General features: G+C 32.9%; 1 long non-coding RNA gene across 1 annotated transcript in view; it reads left to right on the forward strand.

The window, feature by feature from the left end:
• The window catches only part of LOC104001875 (uncharacterized), a 110,072-nt gene extending 99,170 nt beyond the window's left edge, over nucleotides 1-10,902 (forward strand). The window contains exon 4 of the long non-coding RNA XR_673871.3: nucleotides 10,454-10,902. This is a non-coding gene — a long non-coding RNA (uncharacterized LOC104001875). The remainder of the gene's footprint in view (nucleotides 1-10,453) is intronic.
• The last annotated feature ends 1,611 nt before the right edge of the window (nucleotides 10,903-12,513 follow it).

Consider the following 12,513-nt stretch of genomic DNA (forward strand, 5'->3'; position numbering starts at 1 on the left):
TTATATGTAAATTTATAAATTATTACAAATATACACATTTATATAAGTGCAATTTATACATTTAATATATATTTGCATAGATATATCACTGAGGTCTCTTATTTACTTATTTGACTGGTGAGACAAAAAGCAATAGTACATAGGTGCAGCAACAGTCCAAAAATGACACTTCTTTTCTTGCTGAAATAGTTGCTCAATACTTTTCACTGAGTTGTGGTGTACATGGCAGGGAGTTATTTTTGCCCTCTGTTTCCCATTGATTTAGTTAGCAATACCAGCTTGAGTGATTGGAGTCTTTTACATGATCAGTGGATAGTACCTTCTTGCAAAGGCCTGGAGGTCATACATTCAGTATCTAATATTGTTTAGGTCATTACATTTGAGAGGCATTAAAGCCATTTCTCTGTTCCCTGTTTCTTAGAGGTTTATAATTTTTCACCCAGAGTGGTTAAAAATTTGACACACATTGGTCTGTATATCAAATGTCTATTCCAATACTATTTTACAGAATGCACTTATATTAAATATATCTGGAAGAATTGTTCTCACATGGCATAGAAGTCACAAGAGTGAAGAAGCTGACCATTATTAAGTAGTTTGAACTTTAGAAAAAATTAAAAGTTGAAATTTATTTGACAGATTGTATAACTCAAAGTTATAGAAGTTAAATTGAGTTGGAATTTATATGGCAGATTGACTTTGTGTAAGTGAAGATCCAATCTCCATCATTAATGTGATATCAATTTTCAGGATCATGGTGAGTCAAACTGAGTTTCTAGAATTTTATCTTCAGTTAATGGAATAATTTTGTGTTATTTTCTTGTTAGACATTAGTATGATCTTACCACACACTTCATTTTTTAATGTTGTTAAGAATTATGCACATGATATCTTTTGGAAAAATTAATATCCCTATACAGTGGCATGAAATGTTTTCATAATGACAGACTATCTTTTTCAGTTTCTTAACCATTTTCTTGAAAACTTTAATGGTAACACAATCACCACTATTTTGGAACTCTCCATCACATCCATTTTTGTAATTATTAAAATTAGAGAGTAAATGTATGTTTTTTTAATTTCTGAACTTTATTAATAGATGTTGATCAGAATAAATTTCTATGGCTTGATTATATATCCTGCTACTGCAAAAGAAATGCTGTTACTTCAATGATTCATTATTGTAAGAAACTTGATTTTATTCACTTTGCAGTTTACTGTGAACTTTATTAGTGTGGCTTGTATTTAGTCTTTTTGACAATTGGCACAATTTGGTGATTATTTTATGAAACCAATTTGGCTGTACATTTATAGGATAATTTACCATTTTAGCATTTAGATATTTGCTGATGTGAGTGTAGCCTGAGAAATACATTAAATTTTATTTTGTGCTATAATGTACTTATTTTCCTTATAAGAAAATAGCTATTATAGACCTTTAAAATACTCATCTGCAAAGGCTTTTATTTCAGAACCTAAAACAGAAAACAGAGTTACAGATTAATAAACATTTTGCATACCCTTCACTAATAAAACCAACAATAAAACAGGTGAGGCTTGTTTGACTTTATTTTGTCAATGGTTTATCCTTCTCTTATTATGCCTGTGCTTGTTTGGTATTCTGTAGCCTATAAATCACCTCCATCCATCTCACAATGAGAACTCATAATAATGGAACTTTACAAAAAGGAAAAGTACACTAGGTAAATCTCTAGTAATTTGAGATGCCATACAGATTTTGTCCAACTTTCTCTGCTGCTAAAGAGAAATTGCTACTTTAACGTGAAAAAGGCCCAGTCTTCATTCTACAGGTCTGACTTCGCAGTAAAAGGAAAACATATGAAAAAGAAAAATTTGATTCAGTGCCTTAAACACTTCATTTTACCAATTATGATTTGTAGAATGAAGTAGTTGAGGGAATTTTCTATCATTATAAACTTAAAAGCAAAAGAGAAATGAGAGTTAAGGTGCTCTAACCTAATACCAAGCCTTTAAAAGGCACATACTGTATAAGATGGTAATAAGATTTCTGGGATGTGTATAAGTTTGGGATTGGAATGAGGATTTAGCAATTTGGTACAAGCATATCCTTGAAATAAGCAGGAGGAAGCCTGGCTAGTAATCCTAAACCTTGGTTCAATGAATTCAATAAATAATAACTAACGACCTAGCTGTGTATCAAGAAGCTTTTAAGACATTCGTGTCAAGGATTATAGGGGGCTCAAGTTTGGGGCCCACTCAATATATGCCATATTTTTATTTTCTCTCACTTTAGAATAATAATAGCCCTGGGGCTTTCAAGATTATTCTATACCAAAAGTCACCAAGAGTTTCCTTAGCATATACAGGGAAGTTCCTGGCAAGGAGCTTAGCTTCTTTGATCTCGTGATTGTAAGGAAACAAAATATTGAATCTTACCACATTCAACATAGTATATGCCTTTTTGTTTTTAGTTTATTCACAATAACCTTCTTTCTTTAAATATTACTTTTAATTCACATTCTTTTCATATAAAGGAATAGTATGCACTATAAATTAATATTATATAGGAATCAGTACTTTTATATTTTTATCAAGGCTAGAGAAGAAAGTAACATTGAAGGACGCATGGACAGGTTGAGAGACGAACAAGAGATTATTTAGAGGGATGGTGAGGAGTGTGAACCTCGGGCCCAGGCTGACATGGATTTGAACACCTGTCCTTTTGTTTCTGGCTTAAGTTGCCCAAAATTAAGTTTCTTGAGTATTCTTAGTTTCAATTTCATCATTTAAAATTTTAATTAATGCTTGTTTGTGCCTAATTTTAACATATTGACACTGAAAAGATTCAACAATTGAGTGTTTTTAAAAATTTGAATACTATAGTAATACCATGAATGGAAAGAATGAAGACAATTTTGGAGCATTAGAAAAATGAAACTGAATATCTGAGTTTGGGTAGGGAGGGAGATTGAAACTACTAACAAACTTCATTTATTTTGACAAATCTTATTCTATTCATGAAACAAAAACAATAACAAAACAAAATTGCATTCATGCTCCAAACAATGCAACACTCTTCTCTTTTAATGTCTGTGATTAATACTATGCTGTGTGCTTTATTCCTCAGTACCTCTCAATGGACTCTTATTAAGCTGTTTTACTGCTCAAATGTCAGATCATACCACCTGTATTCTCTTAACATTTCATTTATTCAAGTGATAAAAACCCTAAAAGGGAAATGGAGTAAGACGGATTTCCATTATATTTGCTAATATTTACCTTGCTCATCTGATGGCTTTATGATTTGTGTCTTTCTCTGAATCTGTCCAGACAGCTGTAACTGCTTAACCTGAACCTCTGCAGAAAATAATGTATTTTCTGCTTATGCTAAATGCATAATTTGGTTTCTGGGGAATGGGGAAGGGACGGCTTTTGGGGTTAGGTAGATACAAATTTTTAACTTACATTAAGTAGTTATTCTTTTTGACATGTAGTCAAATAGAGCAGTTAATAAACAACACAGCCCTTTTATAATTTAATTGTTCTTGATTTCTATTTTATATTGTCAGACAGTCATTCATTTTTTGATGTGGTATTTGTAACTTTTGGTCCTGTAAAGATAAAACAAACTTTTCATGTCTCCTTATTTTGCTTTTAATAGTATTTATCTTCTCTCATTGTGTCTACATCTTTGTCATTTCCCAGGTGATGGTCTAAAGATTGAATTGTGTTTATTACTTTAAAGCTTGTATGCTTTATCATCTAAATTTACATGACTTTCTTGGAAGTTTTGATGACTCCTTTTCCAGATATTCTTTTATCTTTCTACAGCACTGCACAGGTGCAAACTTATGTTCCTCTTAAGGATTACTAGAATTTAAATACATGAATTCGATGACTTCCCTAAATTCAAGTTAGAGCAAATAAATAGCTGTCTCTCTATCAACATATCCTTCCAATACTGTTATTAACCCGAAGTTGGGTGATATTATGTTTTTATTCAGCTTATTTTTAATGTTCTATGAATACTATGGATTCCCAAAATAAAATCTAGAGTTTTCATATGGCATTAAAAACATTTTCTTAATCCAGTACATTTTACCTTTAATTAACATGACTAAAGTCTGACATTAGCAAATTTTGAGAAATAAACCTATCTGCACTCCATAAAACTGGCCATATTCTTAAAATGAGAGTATTAAAAACCAAGGTTATACCAAGGTTATCTAGAAAGTGTTAAAGAACTTTAATATTGTTATGGCTATATAGAAGCCATAACACTTTTCTTCTTATTGAAGGAATTTTGTTGATGACAAAATATGAGGATAAATTATAGAGTCAAGTATCCTTTGCAATTATTCAGGACCTCAATTTGTTAGGAATATCAGAGACGAATAAATGTTTTTAACAGAGTCTTTCTTGGAAAAGGTTTAGATTTACCAAAAAAAATGGCAGAAAATGCAGAGTTTCCATAGGCTGGAACTCCTACCCCACACCGTTTGCCCTATTTTAACATTCTTTCTCAGTGTAATATATTTATTACAATTGATGAACCAATATCAATACATTAGTTCAACTGAAGTTCATCATTTATATTAGTGTATTTGTACAGTACAAATACTCTGTATTGTACAGATTTTTTGTTTTGACAAATGCATTATTTCTTGCATCTACCACTACAATATAAAATTTCACTGCCTTAAAAATGCCCTACTTTCCATCTATTTATCTATCTCTTTTCTCCTTAACCACCTGTCACCACTGATATTTTTACTGTCTTTATACTCTTAACTTTTTTTTAGATTAGCATGTATTTGTCTTTAAATGGTATGTAGTCTTTTCAGACTGCCCTTTTTCACTTGGTGATACGCGTTTAAGATTCCTCCATGTCTCTTTGTGGCTTGATAGTTTATTTTTATTGCTGAATAATATTTTATTGCATGGATGTATCACAGTTTATCCATTTACCTATTTAAGAACATCTTGGTTGCTTCCAAATTTTGGCAATTCAGAAATGGAAAGAGTTGGTGCCTCCTGCTTTATACCTCTTGCAATGAAAACTATGAGTATATACTCAATGCAATACTGTTTGCATTTTAGGTTCTACGTCTGTTGTTTTGGTCACGTTCTTTCAGATGGAAATGACAGTCATCTTTTACAGAAGTGATATGTGTGTATTGTGAATAAAGCTGCTATAAACATCCATGTGCAGGTTTTTGTGTGGACATGAGGTTTTACATCATATGGGTAAACATCTAGAAGTGCAATTGCTGGATCATACAGTAAGACTATGTGTAGCTCTCTAAGAAGCTGCCAAAATGTCTGCCAAAGTAACTCTACTAGTGTGCATTCCCAAGGCAGTGAAAGAGACATCATGTTGCTTCACATCTTTGACTGCATTTGAGGTTGCCTCTATTTGGGATTTTAGCAATTCTAACATGTTTATGGTTGTATCTCACTGTTATTTTAATTTGTAATTCCATAATGAAATATGATGTGTAACATTTTTTTTCCATATGCTTCTTAGCAATCTATATATCTTTTTGGGAGTGTGTTTTTTAAACCATTTTTGTTTCTTTTCTCTTATTGTAAAGTTTTAAGAATTGTCTCTATTTTTTTTAATACAAGGCCTTTATTAGATGTGTGTTTTGCAAAGATTCTAATACCAGTCTTTGGCTTTTTTTTCATTAATTTTCTTAACAGTGACTTCTGCAAATTGGAAGAATTTTTAAAACAAAGTCAAATCTGTCAACTTTAAAATGGATTATACTTTCATATAAATATGAAAAGTAATTGCAAAACCCGAGATCATCTAGATTTTTTTCTATGTTATACTCTAAAGTTTTATAGCTTGGTATTTATATATTTAGCTCTATGATCCTGTTTGATTTGATTTTTGTGAAAGATGTAAGGTCTCTGTCTAGATTCATTATTTTGCATCTAGACTTCCAGTTGTTCCAAGGGTATTTGTTGAAAGGACTCTACTTTTCTTTATAAAATTGCCACTGTCACTCTGTTAAAGATTCACTGACTACATTTCTGGGCTCTTCATTCTCTCCCATCGAATACCAGACTGTTGTGATTATTGTAGCTTTACAGTAAGGCTTGAAATCAGGTAATGCCAGCTGTCTGACTATTTTCCTTGTTTAAATCCAGTATTGCAGTGGTTATTTTGGGTGTTTCGCTTTTCTATAGGAACCTTAGAATCAGCTGAGATCCACAAAATACCTTGTTGGGATTTTGCCCAAAATTACATTCAATCTACAGATCAGGTTGGGAAGAGATGATATTTTAACACTATTTAGTCTTTCTATGTATGAATTTGCAACAGCTCTGCACTTATTAAGATCTTTCCTTGATTTCTTTCATTAGCATTTCATTGTTTTTCTCATATAGAACTTGCAGATATTCTCTTAGATTTATATATCAGTATTTATTTTTGAATGCTAATATGAATAGTGCTGGCTTTAAAAAATCAGATTCCTACTGTTCATTGCATGTGTATGGCAGAGAAACTATCTTTTGTATGTTACCCTCATAGTCTGCAATCTTGCTATAACACTAATTAGTTCCAGGAGGTTTTTATTTGTTTGTTTGTTTATTCTTTGGGATTTTCCACATACATAGACAATTATAACAGCTGCGAACAAAGACAGTTTTACTTTTACTTATTCCTTCTTCTAGTTTTGTACAATTAATTATAATGTTCACTGTAAGATTTTTGTTTTCTTTTAGGTGTTCCTTATCAAGTTGAGGAAATTATCTCTATTTCTAGTATTCTCATTATGAATGAGTGTTGGATTTCATCAAATAACTTTTCTGCATCTACTGATCTAATCCTATGACTTTTTTCTTTAGCCTGTTCATGTGATTGATTACTTTAATTGATATTTTAATATAGAACCATCTTTCCATAGCTGAAATTAGTCCCGTTGATGAGAAATTGTTTTTTTAAATATGGCAATAAATGCTATTGTATTTATTTCCCTATTTTATTGTTAGGTTATTTTATGATTTTAAAATGAATTAAATTTTAGCAGCCAAACAAACTTTGTGTGTGTGAGTGTGTGTCCATGTATAACCTTTCAAAAAGCACACTGTTAAATGAGAGTGAAGTAGCTAGAAGTTAATCGGCAGTGATGTTAAGTTCAAGGACAAACCTTCAGTGTTTTCTGTTTTTATATAAAAAAGCCACTTTTTAAAATGCTGAGAACACCTTAAAGAGTTGTATATGTAGCATCTCTTTATAAATGAAAGTGGCAGAGTTACTATATCACTGTCTTTTGAGAATATTCTATTTTCTTATGTTAAGGCGCTATTACAAAAGTGAACATCTGGAAGGGCCCCTAGGATGTGATGTTACATGTTTTCCTTCATGCTTCTTATTTGTCAGTCATTTATCTGGCTTTGTGTTTCACTCCCTAAAAAATGCATCGCCTCTCCTGCTGTGCTTCTTGTAATCATGAAGGAGCTGCCATCTAAGTGAGTAAATAGTCTCTTTTCCAGGTGATTAATTAAAATCCATACATTCTTCTAACCACAGATAAGAAGTAACAGATGCTGCACACATTGTAGCATCAGAGTATTAGTGAGGACCACTAGCTCAAAGAAATTGGGCCAATTAACAAAAATGCTGGTGCCCAGAAGCATGTGCTATGATATTTATAGATCTTGAAAAGGATAATCTCAGACCTAACTCTTAGATATCTATTATTATTCTGCAATGGTTTTGTATTGATGAAATGTCATTGAAGAAAATTGCATTGAAAAAGTCAACAAAAATAAATGCAAGCCACATTTTGTTCCTAGATGTGTAAGACCCATAATTCATGCAACTGCTGTATCCAAGCAACATATGCACTTCAAATCAACATCAGGATGAACACCCTAATAGACAAGGTGATGATCACTTAGGTGGGATTTTTTTGAAGCTCTATGACCAACTATAATTTTGTTAAGTGTTTGCTGGGGTCACATCCAGACTGCCTCTTAGGAAAAAAAAAACTGAATCAATTTGAATTCTGGCTTCCTGAAATATTGAGTGACAAGAAAAATAAAAGAACAAGAATCTGCCTAGCTATCCTAGTTGTAAAGCTGGAAATCTTATTCAAAATCATCCTCATCCTATACTTGCCAGATACTTATTTCTAAATCAATTAGAGGTAAATATATCCTTAGTAAAAGATATGAATCAAAGGGATTTCCTGACTCTAAAGCTGCAATCGAAAGTTGGTCTGAGTCAGCTAGAATGGCCACATGCTATAACTCTCCACAGGTACCTTCCAATGGTCCAGCATGTAAACACATAGTTATGTGTAATGCAAAGCATGGATCCTCTTTACTGCCTGTATTATCACAGTAATTTGTATGGATGAGAGTTGAAAAATACATAATTATTCCTTTTTATAGTGCCAAGCTGTTAAGGGTATTTTCTTTTCTACAAAGAGGAAGTGAAAAGATCTAATTTTCATCTTTGAAGATAATTGAGTGAGTTATGAAGACTGGAATGGGATATCGAGAAATCAAAATCTGTCAAATATGAGCAGAAATAAAAACATTACTTATCCTATTGTTTACTCAAAAGAATTCACAGTATCTGATTTTATGTTAATTTTAGTATAATAGTTCCTCTTTATCTGCAGTTTCACTTTCTGCAGTTTCAGTTACCTGTGGTCAACCGTGGTCCAAAAATATTAAATGGAAAATTCCAGAAATAATTTATAAGTTTGAAATTGCATGTCATTCTGAGGGGCATGATGAAATCTTTGGCCTTTCCGCTCCATCCCTCCTGGAGGTGAATCATCCCTTTGTCCACAGTCCCCACACTGTCTACTCTCTTCAACCATTAATCACTTAGTAGCCATCTTGGTTATCAGATCCACTGTTGCAATATTGCAGTGCTTGTGTTCAAGTAACATTGATTTTACGTAACAGTGGCCCCAAAGCACAAGAGTAGTAATGCTGGCATATTGTTAGAATGTTTTTATTTTGTCATCATTGTTGTTAATCTCTTACTATGCCTACTTTATAAATTAAACTTTATCGTCGATATATATGCATGGAAAAAAACATAGTAGATATAGAGTTTGGTACTATCTGCAGTTTCAGACATTCACTGGGGACCTTGGAACTTACCTGTCACAGACAAGGGGAACTACCACTGTAAAATACAATGCAACATGTTCAAAATTAGATCATTAATTGCATTTGGTCATAACTATGATTGCTAAATGATTCTAGTCAGTGGTGACCAGCCTCTAAAATGACTCTCATTGATTACTGCTTCCTAGTAGTGACACCTTTGTGGATTCTCTTCCCATATCACATAGGGATGACTTGTGTAATTAATAGGGTATTGAGAAAAATAGCAGTGTGTGGTTTCTAAGACTACATTATAAAAAAAATTGCAGTATACATCTTCCTTTCTCTTGGAACACTTGTTCTGTGGAGGCAAGCTGCAGTGTTATGAGGACCCTCTAAGAATACTATGGAGAGATATACATAGCAAGAAACCAAGGCCTCCCACCAACATCCACAAAGCTATGAAGGCAGGAGTGCAGTTCAGTTTTCAAATGACTGCACCCTAGACAGTGTCTTGATGGTAACCTAACAGAGCTAGAACCATGCTGCGAATCTGCTTTAAAATTCCTGACCCACAGGAACAGTAGGTAATTAATATGTGCTGTTTGAAGAATCTAAGTTTTGGGGTAACTTGTTAAGAAGTGATGGAGAACTAATGCCCAGACCATTAGCAAATAGTTCTATAAAAGTAATGATAGGCAGAGGCTTACAACTCATTTTAATGTGAGCCAGCTAATTATTGTTAAAGTGTGTTAACATTTTCATAAAATCTTTATGTTGACAACATTTGTAGGATAATGTGAAGAGCATTTGATGCATTTTCAGTGCTTAATCATGAACTCTACATTCTTAGAATGGCATAATGATATCTGAGCTCAATTCACTTAACCATATCACTTTCTGTTGCTCACAATTTTATCTCTAGGCTACTCTTTCTTTTCTAACTATGTGAAGAATTCTGCCACTTTTCAGTATCTGCAAAATACTATTTTATTCTTTTATAGGAAACCATATGTGTTATTTATTCTTTAGGCGATATACTGATTCCTCATGATCGAATTAATACCTACCTAAAGAGATGTTCTTGTGGAGAGCAGTATGGCAGTTCTTCAGAGTGCTAAAAGCAGAACTAACATTTCACCCATGCTAAAAGCAGAACTAACATTTCACCCAGCAATCCCATTACTGGGTATATACCCAGAGGAATATAAATCATTCTGCAATAAAAAGACATCCACATGAATGTTCAATGCAGCATTATTTACAATAGCAAAGACATAGAATCAAGCTAAATGCCCATCAATTACAGACTGGATAAAGAAAATGTGGTACATATACACCATGGAATACTATGCAGCCATAAAAAAGAATGAGATAATGTCTTTTTCAGGAACATGGATGGAGCTGGAGGCTATTATTCTCATCAAACTGTCCCAGGAAGAGAAAACCAAATACCACATGTTCTCACTTGTAAGTGGGAGTTAGATGGTGAAAACTTACAAACACAAAGAAGAAAACAACAGACACCTGGGTTTACTTGAAGGTGGCGGGTGGGAGAAGGGAAAGTAACAGAAAAAATAACTATTGGGTACTGGGCTTAATTCTTGGGTAATGAGATATTCTGTACAACAAATTTCCATGACATAAGTTTACCTATGTAACAAGCTTTCACATGTACTGCCGAACCTAAAATAAAAGCTAAAAAAAAGGAAATGTGCTAATAATGTACTCTTTCATCATCCCATTCCTATGTAAATATTCAATAAAGCAAAATTTCTTCCCAACCTCAAATATAGGAGTTCATTATTATCCGTTACCCATATACCATAGGTTAGCATGTGATGATAATTGGTGATGATAATAATAGATGCTATCTATTAAGCTTTATGTAGCAAACATGTTGTTAAATACTTACATTATCTTATTTAGCACTAATAATATTCTCCATTGAAATAATGTACATGTTTTTATTTCAATTTTAGAAATAAGAAAAGTTAGCAATCTACCTATTAATCCATTTTCACAGAATTATTCAGCTAGCATACATGAGACATAAGTTAATCTTAGTCACAAACTATGTTTCAAAATTGCCTTTCCTGAAATATGATAATGTTTTATTTTATTTGTGTATTTTTGAATTTCGGCATTATTTCTTTTGCTAGGTTTCTATGACTAATAAAACTGCTTCTTGAAAATTTCATTTGTTCATTCATTATGAACATATTCACTTAGCATCTAATATATATTATACTTTGTGTGAAAATAAAATGGTAAGCAAAGAAAATAAATGGCCTGACTTTATGCAGCTCATACTCTGCTGTGGAACTGAGGTTTTAATGCACAAAGAAGTATAAATTTGCAAGTGTTATAAATGCCTGAAAAATGATATGCAGTGGTGCTTGGTTTGGCTGTGTCTCCACCGAAATCTCACCTTGAATTGTAATAATCCCCATGTGTCAAGGGCAGGGCCAGGTGGGGATAACTGAATCATGGGGGCAGTTTCCCCATACTGTTCTCGTGATAGTGAATAAGTCCCGTGAGATCTGATGGTTTTATAAAAGGGAGTTCCCCTGCACCCACCCTCTTGCCTGCCACCATGTAAGACATGCCTTTGCTTCTGCTTTGCCTTCCACCATGATTGTGAGGTTTCCCCAGCCATGTGGAACTGTGAGTCTACTAAACCTCTTTCCTTTTTAAATTACCCAGTCTTGGGTATGCATTTATTGCAGCATGAGAACAGACAATTACAGTATATGAGTATCTATATCCAAGAATTTGGTCCAGAATAGGGCATCAGGCAAGGCTGAGTTTAGGACTAATGAATGTAAAGCATTATCCACTCAAAGTGAAGAGAAGAATCATCCCTGGAAGAGAGAACATCATGTGCAAAATACCTGAGGGTTATAGATCAAGATATCTGGTCATAAGGGAGGGGGCTTGGTTTATTTTAACCCATTATACATTGCAAAAAATAATAACTATTAATAACTTTTGGAACTATAGTTGCCAAAGGAAATTTTACAAAAAGTTCATTGTAAATGCTGTATAGACACAATAGTGATATGGATAAAACAATCAGAAGGCTAATGTCATAGTACAGATAAATATCTGAGAGCAAACAATAGAAATCAAGTTTTTTTGAAAAAAATCTAACTGCAGAAAATTCTCCTTGAGATTATTTACCACTACGTATGATAATATTGCAAAGAGACTTCTTCCATTAGTTTAAAGAAAGATTTTAGAGTTTTAAACTGAGAAATTAAAAATAACACTGATTCTGTACCAGAGATTGAAAATAATTCAGATATGTCTTACATATTATTTAATAAATGTATAAACTGCTGCCAAGAAAAAAGGCATATTTTAATCATAAGCAATCATTGATAAATACTGCCTGTTTATGGCACTGTTAGGGGCAGACAGGAATTATCAGTTCAGTTAGCAAGAACA

This window comes from Pan troglodytes, chromosome 14 (genome assembly GCF_028858775.2).
Source record: "Pan troglodytes isolate AG18354 chromosome 14, NHGRI_mPanTro3-v2.0_pri, whole genome shotgun sequence".
Lineage (NCBI taxonomy): Eukaryota > Metazoa > Chordata > Mammalia > Primates > Hominidae > Pan > Pan troglodytes.